At 49.8% G+C, this 12,082-nt stretch overlaps 1 protein-coding gene across 6 annotated transcripts in view; it reads left to right on the top strand.

Moving 5' to 3' along the window:
- The window catches only part of NCOA1 (nuclear receptor coactivator 1), a 492,550-nt gene that overhangs the window by 334,569 nt on the left and 145,899 nt on the right, over window positions 1–12,082 (top strand). For 4 of the 6 annotated variants that reach the window (XM_063915046.1, XM_063915050.1, XM_063915051.1 and 1 more), the window contains exon 1: window positions 6,608–6,741. The exons of the other annotated variants lie outside the window; for them this stretch is intronic. The gene's annotated coding sequence lies outside the window, so the exon portion shown is untranslated. Of the gene's footprint in view, window positions 1–6,607; window positions 6,742–12,082 lie in introns of those variants that run through there. 6 annotated transcript variants of the gene reach the window in all.

Below are 12,082 nucleotides of genomic sequence, written 5' to 3' on the forward strand. Positions count from 1 at the left end.
ACCCTAACCTCCCCTCCCCCCAGCCTAACCCTAACCTCCCCTCCCCGCAGTCTAACCCTAACCTCTCCTCCCCACAGCCTAACCCTAACCTCCCCTCCCCCCAGCCTAACCCTAACCTCCCCTCCCTGCAGCCTAACCCTAACCTCCCCTCCCCACAGCCTAACCGTAACCTCCCCTCCCTGCAGCCTAACCTACCCTCCCCCCAGCCTAACCCTAACCTCCCCTCCCCACAGCTTAACCGTAACCTCCCCTCCCTGCAGCCTAACCCTAACCTACCCTCCCCCCAGCCTAACCCTAACCTCCCCTCCCCACAGCCTAACCGTAACCTCCCCTCCCTGCAGCCTAACCCTAACCTCCCTTCCCCCCAGCCTAACCCTAACCTCCCCGCAGTCTAACCCTAACCTCCCCTCCCTGCAGCCTAACCCTAACCTACCCTCCCCCAAGCCTAACCCTAACCTCCCCTCCCCGCAGCCTAACCCTAACCTCCCCTCCCCGCAGCCTAACCCTAACCTCCCCTCCCCGCAGCCTAACCTCCCCTCACTGCAGCCTAACCCTAACCTCCCCTCCCTGCAGCCTAACCGTAACCTCCCCTCCCTGCAGCCTAACCCTAACCTCCCCTCCCCCCAGCCTAACCCTAACCTCCCCTCCCCGCAGACTAACCCTAACCTCCCCTCCCCGCAGCCTAACCCTAACCTCCCCTCCCCGCAGCCTAACCCTAATCTCCCCTCCCCGCAGCCTAACCTCCCCTCCCTGCAGCCTAACCTCCCCTCCCTGCAGCCTAACCCTAACCTCACCTCCTCGCAGCCTAACCCTATCCTACCCACCCCGTAGCCTATCCCTAACCTCCCCTCCCCGCAGTTTAACCCTAACCTCCCCTCCCTGCAGCCTAACCCTAACCTCCCCTCCCCGCAGCATATCCCTAATCTCCCCTCCCCGCAGCCTAACCATAACCTCCGCTGTCTGCAGCCTAACCCTAACCTCCCCGCAGCGTAACCCTAACACCCCCTCCCCACAGCCTAACCCTAACCTCCTCTCCCCGCAACCTAACCCTAACCTCCCCTCCCCGCAGCCTAACCGTAACCTCCCGGGACGCAGCCTAACCGTAACCTCCCCTCCCTGCAGCCTAACCCTAACCTCCCCTCCCTGCAGCCTAACCATAACCTCCCCTCCCCGCAGCCTAACCGTAACCTCCCGGGACACAGCCTAACCCTAACCTCCCCTCCCCGCAGCCTAACCCTAACCTCCTAGGATGCAGCCTAACCCCCTGGGGCGCAGCCTAAACCTCCCCTCCCCCCACCTCCCTTTCTGGATGCTGATGTCGGCATTCAGACTAGTGTTGGGGTCCCGGCGTCGGTATTCTGACTGTCGGGTTCCCGACAGCCGGGATCCTTACTGCTTCCCACCTGTAGGCTGCAAAAGCAAAAATATCTATCAAAGAAATAGCGGAAAGCTTAGGAGTGGCCAAATCAACAGTTTGGTACATTCTGGGAAAAAAAAAAAACATAGAACAAACAAGCCTTGATGTCCACAGAAGACAACAGTGGTGGATTAACGCAGGATCCTTTCCATGGTATAGAGAAACCACTTCACAACATCCAGCCAAGTGCAGAACACTCTCCAGGAGGTAGGCGTATCATTTTCCAAGTCTACCATAAAGAGAAGACTTCACTAGAGCAAACACAGAGGGTTCACCACAAGGTGCAAACCATTCATAAGCCTCAAGACTAGAAAGACCAGATTAGACTTTGCCAAAAAGTATCTAAAGAAAACCATCCCAGTTCTGGAACAGCATTCTTTGGACAGATGAAACTAAGCTTAACTTGTACCTGTCACAGCTCAGCGTGTCAGACTTGGTCTCAGGCACGATACTTACCACTCTGCAGAGATTTCCGGGTGTCCGCTCTTCTCTGGCTTCCACCTGTCACTCCATCATTGCTCTCCGCCGGTGCCTGCACTGTGATGATGCAGGTGGCACTGGCATCTTCCTCAATGCGGCCCCTGACGGCCAGTCCCTGAGCGCCGCCATCTTCAAAGGAGTTAGGTGATCACTGCACCACCAATGGTACTCACCCCTCAGGTCATCTGACACAACTGGCCAATCAGCAACTAGCAGCCCCTACAAGAGGATTTCCTGAAAGGCCTGGTTGGTTGCCAGTACAACATTGCTACCTGCTTACACAAGGTGACACTAAACTGCGCTCTACAGTGATACCCACGGGCAGATGCACTTAGCCTTAGAGAGTGATATAGTGGAGAGAGATAAACTACCAACCAACCAGCTCATAACTGTCATTTTTCAAACGCAGCCTATGATATGGCAGTTAAGAGCTGACTGGCTGGTACTTTATCTCCGTTCACTTTATTACTCTCCAAGGCTTAGTACATCTGGCCCAAGTCTGAACCAGCTCTCATCAGTTCAAGGTATCTAGTTCAGCTGCTCCTAGCCGGCATCAAGCCTGTATGGTCCCAGCCCGCACCAAGTACAGCCAATCCCAGCCCAGCACCGAGTACAGCCGGTCCCAATCCCAGCCTGGCACCCCATACAGCCGGTCTCAGCTCAGCACCAAGTACAGCCAGTAATAGCCGGGCATGAAGTACAGCCGGTCCCAGCCCGGCACCAAGTACAGCCGGTCCTAGCTCAGCACCAAGTACCGCCTGTCCCAGCTCAGCACCAAGTACAGCCGTTACGAGCCTGGCACCAAGTACAGCCGGAAATAGCCCGGCACCAAGTACAGCCGATCCCAGCCCGCCACCAAGTACAGCCGGTCCCAGCCCGCCACCAAGTACAGCCGGTCCCAGCCCGCCACCAAGTACAGCCGGTCCCAGCCTGGAACCAAGTACAGCCGGTCCCAGCCTGGAACCAAGTAAAGCTGTTCCCAGCCCGGCACCGAGTACAGCCGTTCCCAGCCTGGCACCGAGTACAGCCGGTAATAGCCTGGCACCAAGTACAGCTGGTAATAGCCTGGCACTGAGTACAGCCGGTAATAGCCTGGCACTGAGTACAGCCGGTCCCAGCCTGGAACCAAGTACAGCCGGTCCCAGCCTGGAACCGAGTACAGCCGGTCCCAGCCTGGAACCGAGTACAGCCGGTCCCAGCCTGGAACCGAGTACAGCAGTTCATAGCCTGGCACCAAGTACAGCCGGCAATAGCCTGGCACCAAGTACAGCCGGCAATAGCCTGGCACCAAGTACAGCCGGCAATAGCCTGGCACCGAGTACAGCCGGCAACAGCCTGGCACCGAGTACAGCCGGCAACAGCCTGGCACCAAGTACATCCGGCAATAGCCTGGCACCGAGTACATCCGGCAATAGCCTGGCACAGAGTACAGCCGGCAATAGCCTGGCACTGAGTACAGCCGGTAATAGCCTGGCACCGAGTACAGCCGGTAATAGCCTGGCACCGAGTACAGCCGGTAATAGCCTGGCACTGAGTACAGCCGGTAAAAGCCTGGCACTGAGTACAGCCGTTCCCAGCCCGGCACCGAGTACAGCCGTTCCCAGCCCGGCACCAAGTACAGCCGGTAATAGCCCGGCACCAAGTACAGCCGGTAATAGCCCGGCACCAAGTACAGCCGGTAATATCCTGGCACCGAGTACAGCCGGTAATAGCCTGGCACTGAGTACAGCCTGTAATAGCCTGGCACTGAGTACAGCCGGTAATAGCCTGGCACCAAAGTTGATTAGATGATGCTTCACAGTACAGATGGACAATGACAAATAAACATACTGCAAAACAACCCAAGAGAAGTGGAATATTCTGCAGTGGCCGAGTCAGTCCCCCGATCTCAACCTGTATGAGCAGCATCTCACCTGCTGAAGACAATACTAGGGGCAAGAAGACCCACAAACAAACTACTGAAGACATCCGCAGTAAAGGCCTGGCACTGCATAACAAAGTAGGAACCGAGCATTTGGCGATGTCCGTGGGTTCCAGGCTTCAGGCGTCATAGCCTGCACAGGATTATAGACAAAGTATCAAGAAATTAACATTTTATTTATGACTATTTTAATTTGTCCAATTACATTTGAGCCCCCCAAAACAGGGTCTGTGCATAACAATGGTTGTAATTCCTTCCTTGTGTTAAAGCCATTCTAAATGTCTGGAATAGATTGACAAGACATCTGGAACTGGCACCTTACCCATCCCCCCTGACACCCCTTTGGCATCAACCTCCTTGCCCGCTGGGCTGTAAGGGGCACATACAGGCGGACCTGGGTTACAACTGGGATAACAAGATTTTTAAACATATCAGGCAACTTCGCCCCCCAAACAAATCCAAGCGTATTCATGAGATATGGGATGGAGACTAAATATCAATTTACATATATGCAAATTTCCAGCTTGATCCATTCTCTGAGTAAATCACACAAACTCAGACAACCGACTTGATTCGAACGCCTCTGTATTTATGACCCGGGATGCAGAGGAGCCATCCCAATCCTCTACTCTACCATTACACTGAAGCCATCCCAATCCTCTACTCTGCCATTACACTGAAGCCATCCATACATATCCATACATAAGGATAAGTGCCTTCTATTGCATAATGGTCCACCAGATTGCAGAGGTTCTTATAGTGGGCTCTATGATGATATGGTGACACAGTGATGTTGGCCTGGGGTCAGGAGGAAGGGAAAGTGAAGAAAGAGAAAATATGTGAGAATATGGAGTCCTTGGTTCACGCACTTTCATAGACAGCTTCCCGGTATTACTTCTGACGTATATCACACTGCTTTGTTATCACGGTCTATGCCACTGGTTGTACTTCATGCATTGTTTGTATTAAGTGTCACCCGTCCTTTTTCCCCGTCCCCTCCATTACTCATCCCTATTTCTTATTTGTGCTTGTACATGGCTTTTACTGAAAACCCTTACCAGAAAATGGTAGTATGACATTCTTTTACTGTAATTGTCGCATGGAATAACAGTTTGTGTACTTTGATGTAACTGTGCATGTTGTGTAAGTCAGTGACTTTGTCATCAGTGTGTCTACTGCCTTAATAAATAGATAAAAAAAACAAATGGTTGTAATTCCGGAATGTTTCATACATTATGTTTGTCCAACCCCTTGAATTAAGGCTGAAAGTCTGCACTACAACTGCATCCCTGATGTTAATCTTTCCATATTGGTTTGTGCACTTGTTGCTGTTGTTGAGCATCTGACATTCTGGGGGTTATAGAAATCACAGGCTGCATGGAAACAGTCACACAATATAGAATATATGGGGAAGGGGGAGGGGGGGGGGGTTGGGCTGTACACCCTAATTCTAAACATAACAAGAGGTGCTACCTTGCTGAGACTTGTAGTTTCACAAAGAAAAAAGGAAAGATGCAGCCGCACACTCCAAACATCAAGTACACTTGCAATCAGAACAATTATAATAAACTCTGCTATTTAACATAGAGGCCAAAAATTGTGGACCCGCCTACCACGGTCAGGTGACCTCATCAGGTGGGTCCCTCACATTCCGAAGGATCAAGTTCTGAACCTTTATAACCATATGTCTGCCACTAAGAAATTGATTTATTGTTTATCACATGTATTACGCTGTGTGAGGCGCCAATTGTCTTTTGTTTGCATTTTCACAGATCTACTTACAGTATACTGAGCAGGTGTACTGTATACGGAGGCTGCCATCTTTGCTGTGTCTCTTTTACTCCGTTACTGTACTTATGCCCAGATTCATCAAGCCTTGGAGAGTGATAAATTGCACGGTGTAAAGTACCAGCCAATCAGCTCCTAACTGCCATGTTACAGGCTGGGTTTGAAGAATGACAGCTGGGGGCTGATTGGTTGGTATTTTATCACAGTGCCATTTATCACTCTCCACGGCTTGATAAATCTGGGTTTTAGTCTGTTTTAGTTATTATCAAGTGTCTTACTTGCTAGGTGCTATTTACTAGCTAATCGCTTTTTACCTAAATGTATAAAGTATATATATATATATATATATATATATATAGAGAGAGAGAGAGAGAGAGAGAGAGAGAGAGAGGGGGAGGGGATCTATAAGGGACTTGACTGCTTCAAACTATTGCTATAATTGTGCAGGGACGGTGCAAGTAATCATCTATATTTGTAACAGAAAAACCAAAGTATACAACACAAAGATTAGAAGGAAAAAAAAAAGATCTATATAGTGTACATACTAGAGGATTCTTTGTTTGCTTATGCTGAGAGAAAAACTTTTATTGGTCCTGAGGAAAGGGGGCTCTAGTCCCACCGAAACGTTGATCTTTTGGATGGGTTGAGGCATATGTGCATGTTTTACTGCTATTCAGAAGTGCTGCGTATATCATTCACCTCTTCATCTTTATTAAATCCTATGAGTGCTGCTGTTTATGTTCCGAGGAACTAAGTGACTTATATATACTATCTATCTATCTATCTATCTATCTATCTATCTATCTATCTGTATATAATCGCCTTGATGGAAGAGAAGAGCGACGGCGTTTTGAACGTGTCCAGACCAGAGTAACAATGAACTTTTTTTCTCCCAGCGGCAGAGCGAGGCTGGCCCTTTAAAAGGAGGGTTGCAGCCGCTTGTGTGATGCAATTGTAAACACTATGAGAAGGAACTTGTATAGCCAGTTTACCCAGAGTTCTCCGGGAAAGATCTCTGAAAAAAAAAAAAAAAAGCAGCAGCTAAACGTTGAGAGAAGGAAGCCAATATACAGGACAGCCTCAATGACAAAGCAGCCTGCCCCTGTCAGTGATCCGCTCATCTACCTGGGCAAATGTAAGATGCACCTTATTCTGCTGCGTTTGGTTGTTTTCTACCCCCTCTACCCCGTTGTCTCTCTGTGGCACTCTTTATTTTGCATTGTGGCGGAGGAGCAGACGGGACGTATGGAAAGGGGTAAAGTCTGCTTTGGGGCCATGTTTATGCTGGGGGTTTGCATGCATGGGCTGGGGCCATGGTGTCGGGAGAATTGCATTTCTGATTTTCTATCTTAACCGTTTCATCGCAGCGGAGGCCAGACTTGCCTTTGCAGAAGGAGCCGTGTGTTTCGCCGGGTGAGGATGGGTTAAGGGGGTGGACAGTGTCGGAAGGTGCTGTTCGGTGCAGTGTGGAGCCATGCTGCGGAGTTGAAGGAGTTAAGGGTCGGCGATGAGTTGAATCCGCCTGTTGGAAGCCATAAGGGCAGAGGGGAGATCCAGGCTGGGGGTCTGGTTGATTGGGATTACCATATGTGCGTTGAAGGTTAAACTGCTGAGATGTGCAGACCTCTGACTTGGACGTTACCCGTTGGCACTCCGCTTTGTCTCTGTCGCTGGAGGATACGCCGTATTTACAGTAGATTCGCATGCAGGCCACAGCTGCAGAGCTCTGGCGGAGATGTGCCCACCCACCATAGACCCCTTTTTTTTTATAGTTCAGTGACAGAGCCGTAGGGGCCGTGGCGGGCATGGCATGGATTGTTAACCCCTTCCTTTCTAACCACGTATCCCTCAGCATGCTGGGCTAGCGGAGATTGTTAACGCTGTAGCTCCTGGAAAGGCGTGCAAACCCCCCTCCTTCCCCTCCTCTACCCCTGAGTTGTGACTTGCAGCCCCCCCTCCCCTGGCAGAGGAAGGCGTAAGTAGGCCAGTGCCTCGTTACCAGGAGATTAAAGTGGTTTTTGAATCCTCTCCAGCGCCCAGTTTAACCCTTTGCATCGCTGGTCTGGCCTGGTTGCCCCACGGGGCTCTTGCATAACGTGAATTGTGGTCCCTGAAACCTTGAATGAGCGTGCTGCAGAGACAGCACATGGCGGGGAGATGCTGGGAGCTGGGGGTGCTCCTGTTTTACGATGTGTGCCTGATGGCCATGCTTGTTGTGTAACCGCTGTGATTGAGACCTTCCCTGGCTGTCACTCCTCAGTTCCTCTCCGGCAGCTCCTGGATGGTTGCTGCCTGCCTTGTGCAAAGCAGATTGTGCGGCGGTTGTTCTTTTTTAACCCCGCGGAAACCCTTTTTCTCTTTAGCAGCACAGGGGTTATGGAAACTGATAATCATTTTCCGCGCAAACCTGTTGAGCAATATCCCTGCTGTATGTCGTGCGTGCATTTCCAGACTTTACCTGTGCATTTCCTATATGCACGTTACCTGCTGCGGGTGCGTGCACACTTCTAAGAGGACATGCTAAAAATAAAACCCGCTCATTTGTTATGAGGTAAAGCGCCACCACTGCTGACTGCGTCATTTGTGGAGGACTGAGGGGGAGATTTATCAAAGCTTGGAGATAAAGTGGTGCGAGACAAACGGGGCTATGTACTGAGCCTTGGAGAGACATAAAGTGCCAACCAATCAGCTCCTGTCATTTTTTCAATTACAGACGGTAACATGGCAGTTAGGAGCTGATTGACTAATACTTTATCTCTCTCCACTTTATCTACCTCCATGGCTTAGTATATAGACCCCAAAGTAGTAACCAAATTTTACAGGCTGACAGTTAGGAGCTGATTGGTTGGTATTTTATCTCTCTCCACTTTTAGCTCTCACCAAGCTTTGACAATTAACCCCCTAAGTATCTGTCACCTGGACTCTGCCCCTCAGATTCATATAATGCACATGTTTACTCAAGTCTACAGATACGTACGTGTGTGTGTGTGTGTGTGTGTGTGTGTGTGTGTGTATATATATATATATATATATATATATATATATATATATATACACATACATACATACATACATACATACATACATACTTGCCTACCTGACCCTCTCCATGAGGGAGAAAATGCTCTGTTCCTGCACTTTCCTGGTAATGTATGATTGCCATCACCTGTGGTGAGCTAGGTAATTGACAAGAAAGGCGTTTCACCACGGGTGATGGCAATCATACATTACCAGGAAAGTCCAGGAACAGAGCATTTTCTCCCTCATGGAGAGGGTCAGGTAGGCAAGTATGAGATACACACATATACCATCTGATAATACAATTTGTTGTTGATTCTGCTGCCTTCCTGGTACATAAACAAGCAGTTGTTTTATTATCTTATCTACTTGTGAGCTCACCAGTTTACCTGACCTATGTCATTTCACTTTGAAAAGATAACTTAGGGCTCTACCTACCTACCCACCCCTACCCCCCTTCCCCTCACATTCCATCTATTTTTGCACAGATACAATTTAGACCTACAGTACTGTCATATCCTTTGTTGAAACATTGTTGCTGCTCCCTGCAGTACAGCCTGTCAGTGAGCTGTTGGTGCAGCAGGAGGCTGAGAGGTGTCACAGGTCACTCTCACATACACTGCACACCGGGGACAGTGAGCTTTTCATGTGTTTATTAGCGGCAGAACAGTTGCTAAAACTCAGGTTTAAGTCCTTCAATGTTGATTTGTTTAACCAGGAGGCAGAGACATGGGAACCGGGTTTGCAGAGGATCTGGTCAGCAATTGGAGAGAGTGATACTTGTGTTGTTTGCACTCAGGTTGTGGAATGCTCTTGTCGCACAAGCTACTGTACTTTTCTGACTGCTGGTGTCGCTCAGGGTCTCACTGCAAGCTTTTTCCATGTGCGCATGTTTGCCCTCCACCGGCACACAGTGGCGGCAGCCCTATTGTACTGTAGGCCCCTGTTCATGAGAATTCAACCTGCAAGATCTAGTTATCAAGAATCAGGGATAATAGAGGCAGTGGTGCCGAGAGGGGGAGGGGGGGGTACAAATTACCCAGGCCCAGGTCTGATGGAGGGGCCCAGTGAGGGTCCAGGTGGGCCCCAGGCCCCCTCCCTCTTACCTGGCAGTAGCAATTGCTGCAGCTCTTCTCCTCAGCCTAGCACACTCTGCTGTGTACTGGGCTGCAGTGTGGCCATGGAGGTGCTTAAAAAAAATAAATCAGATTTTTTTTCTAAGGGTACTTGGCCACACCTCCTGTGATTAGGCCACACCCCTTGAAAAGTACCTGGGCCCAGTCTGGCTCCCGACTGCCCTGAATAGAGGCCGTAAGTCAGGGCTGGTACAAACCCTGAGGGTGCCAGCTCCTACTCTCTGCACTCCCCCATCATTGCTCCCCACTGCTGTTCCCGTGGGTAGGCGGGAGACGGTGCGGCATCCACTGGGAATATGCCGCTGGTCTGTGACTTCTCCCACTGACTAACACTGACCCTGATATGGGGGCATTAACAACAATGGACGAGTGATATATCACTCAGTGCCCCCCTATTCATTGCACCTTAGGCAACCGCCTAAGTTCACCTGATTGCGGCGCCCCCTCCTTCCTTTAATATTCATGAGGCATGATTAATATTCATGAGGTGCTGCTTCCTCGTTAAGGGAAAGCCCTTCTTCTGTGGAGCGTTGCACCCAGCCCACACCGTGACAACCGGCCTCCGCTGTTTCTAGTGACAGAAGCACCTGTGCAGGTCAGCGAGGCCCTTACATGGTGACCTGCGGTACGGCTGCATGCATGGAGAACACGCATAGCTGGCATGCGCGGCTTTTCGCGGTTTACAGATGCTAGTAGTTATTATATTGCATTTGCATTACTGCAGTATAGGAATTTATCCAGCCTTGTTCCTGGGTAATGTCACCTCTTGTTTTTTGGGGGGGGATCAGTATGAAATACCTACAATCAAAATACAGACGGTCAAAATACTGACAGCAATTGACCGACGGTCAAAATACCGACAAGGTCAAAATCCCGACATGGTCAAAATACCGACATTTAAAATACAGACAAGATCAAAATACCGACATGTAAAATGTTGACAGGTCAAAATGCCGACATGAGGTTTCCATTGTGTATGTCGACATAGGTCGACATGGACGCCATATAAGTGTACCGCGTTCGCTCGCCATGCTTCGGGCACACTATTATATTCCCCCTCCAGGTCCACTGGGATGGTAAAGTATGAACAAGTCGGTTTCAATAAAAAAAATCATGAAAAACTCATGTTGGCATTTTGAACTGTCGACATTTTACATGTTGTATTTAGGCCCTGTCGGTATTTTAAATGTCGGTATTTTGACTGTCGGTATTTTGACCGTCTGGATTTTGATTGTCAGTAAATTGACTGTATCCCGTTTTTTGGTGCATCTAGGAAAATGTAATTTATTTCAGATTTAACAAGGGAACAGGCATTACCTGGTACATGATTATAGGCTACTGTTGGGGAAACGCCAGCGACTGCATGTCAAACACAATTACTTTAGAAGAGCGGTGGTAGCAATTGTTTTGTTTTTGTTTTGGTGAGGGGAGGGGGGGGGGGGAGTGTTCAGCAAAACACCAGATCTTTGGCGCAGACGGGGAATGGGCTTTAGCTTCCAAGGTATCCCCCTAAAACAAAGAGGTGGTGACAGACTGCAATAGGTATAGAGCAGCTGCAAATTGCCTGTGGTTTGGGTTACGGAAGGCTACAGCGCACAGATCAGATATAGGTAACGGAATTTGGGAATTATAGTATGAGTTGTATCCTTTCCAGCTGTGAGGCTGTAAGATAATATTGTGCTGTGTCACAAGGCGGTTTTGGGAGTGGTAAATCGGAGAAATTTCCTGCGTTGCTTGCCCTTCCCTTGGTGAGGTTTTAAGGCAGGGTTGGAGGAACTGTGGAACTACAAGTCCCAGAGCAGCAGCTGCATGGTAGAGTGGCCTGGGCTGATTGCCTGCATTTGAGTGCAGCACAGACATTATAGGGGGTTAATGAGGAACCATGCATCTTACTGTTCTTTTTAAGCATTAACCCCGCAGCTGCCGACTGGGATTGCGCATTCCCCCCCCCCCCCCCCGAAGTCTGATTTTAACCCTTTCCTGTCCAGTTTGAGGACACAGGGTCACGAGTAAACTGCACCTTTGGGATGACAGCTGCATCTAGCCGAGCAGTTTGGAAATCCGCTGGGTTTCTCTACTGTACATTAGTCACTTGTGGTTTTGGAGAGAGATTGATGCGTTTTCTCTCCAAGCACATGTGGGATCTGCCGCCGGGCTGATTCGGCCAGCGTGGACTCTGCTCCGCACGGTCATGTTTGATGGCCCTCCGCCGGTCTTCATTCCAGCATGAGCCGTTACCTGGCTGACTGCTTGCATTACGACACGGCTCCCACATATGTGTTGCCAAGCAACCTTTGCAGAGGCGTTGAGTTGCATGCTCTT

This window comes from Pseudophryne corroboree, chromosome 4 (genome assembly GCF_028390025.1).
Source record: "Pseudophryne corroboree isolate aPseCor3 chromosome 4, aPseCor3.hap2, whole genome shotgun sequence".
Taxonomy (NCBI): Eukaryota; Metazoa; Chordata; class Amphibia; order Anura; family Myobatrachidae; genus Pseudophryne; species Pseudophryne corroboree.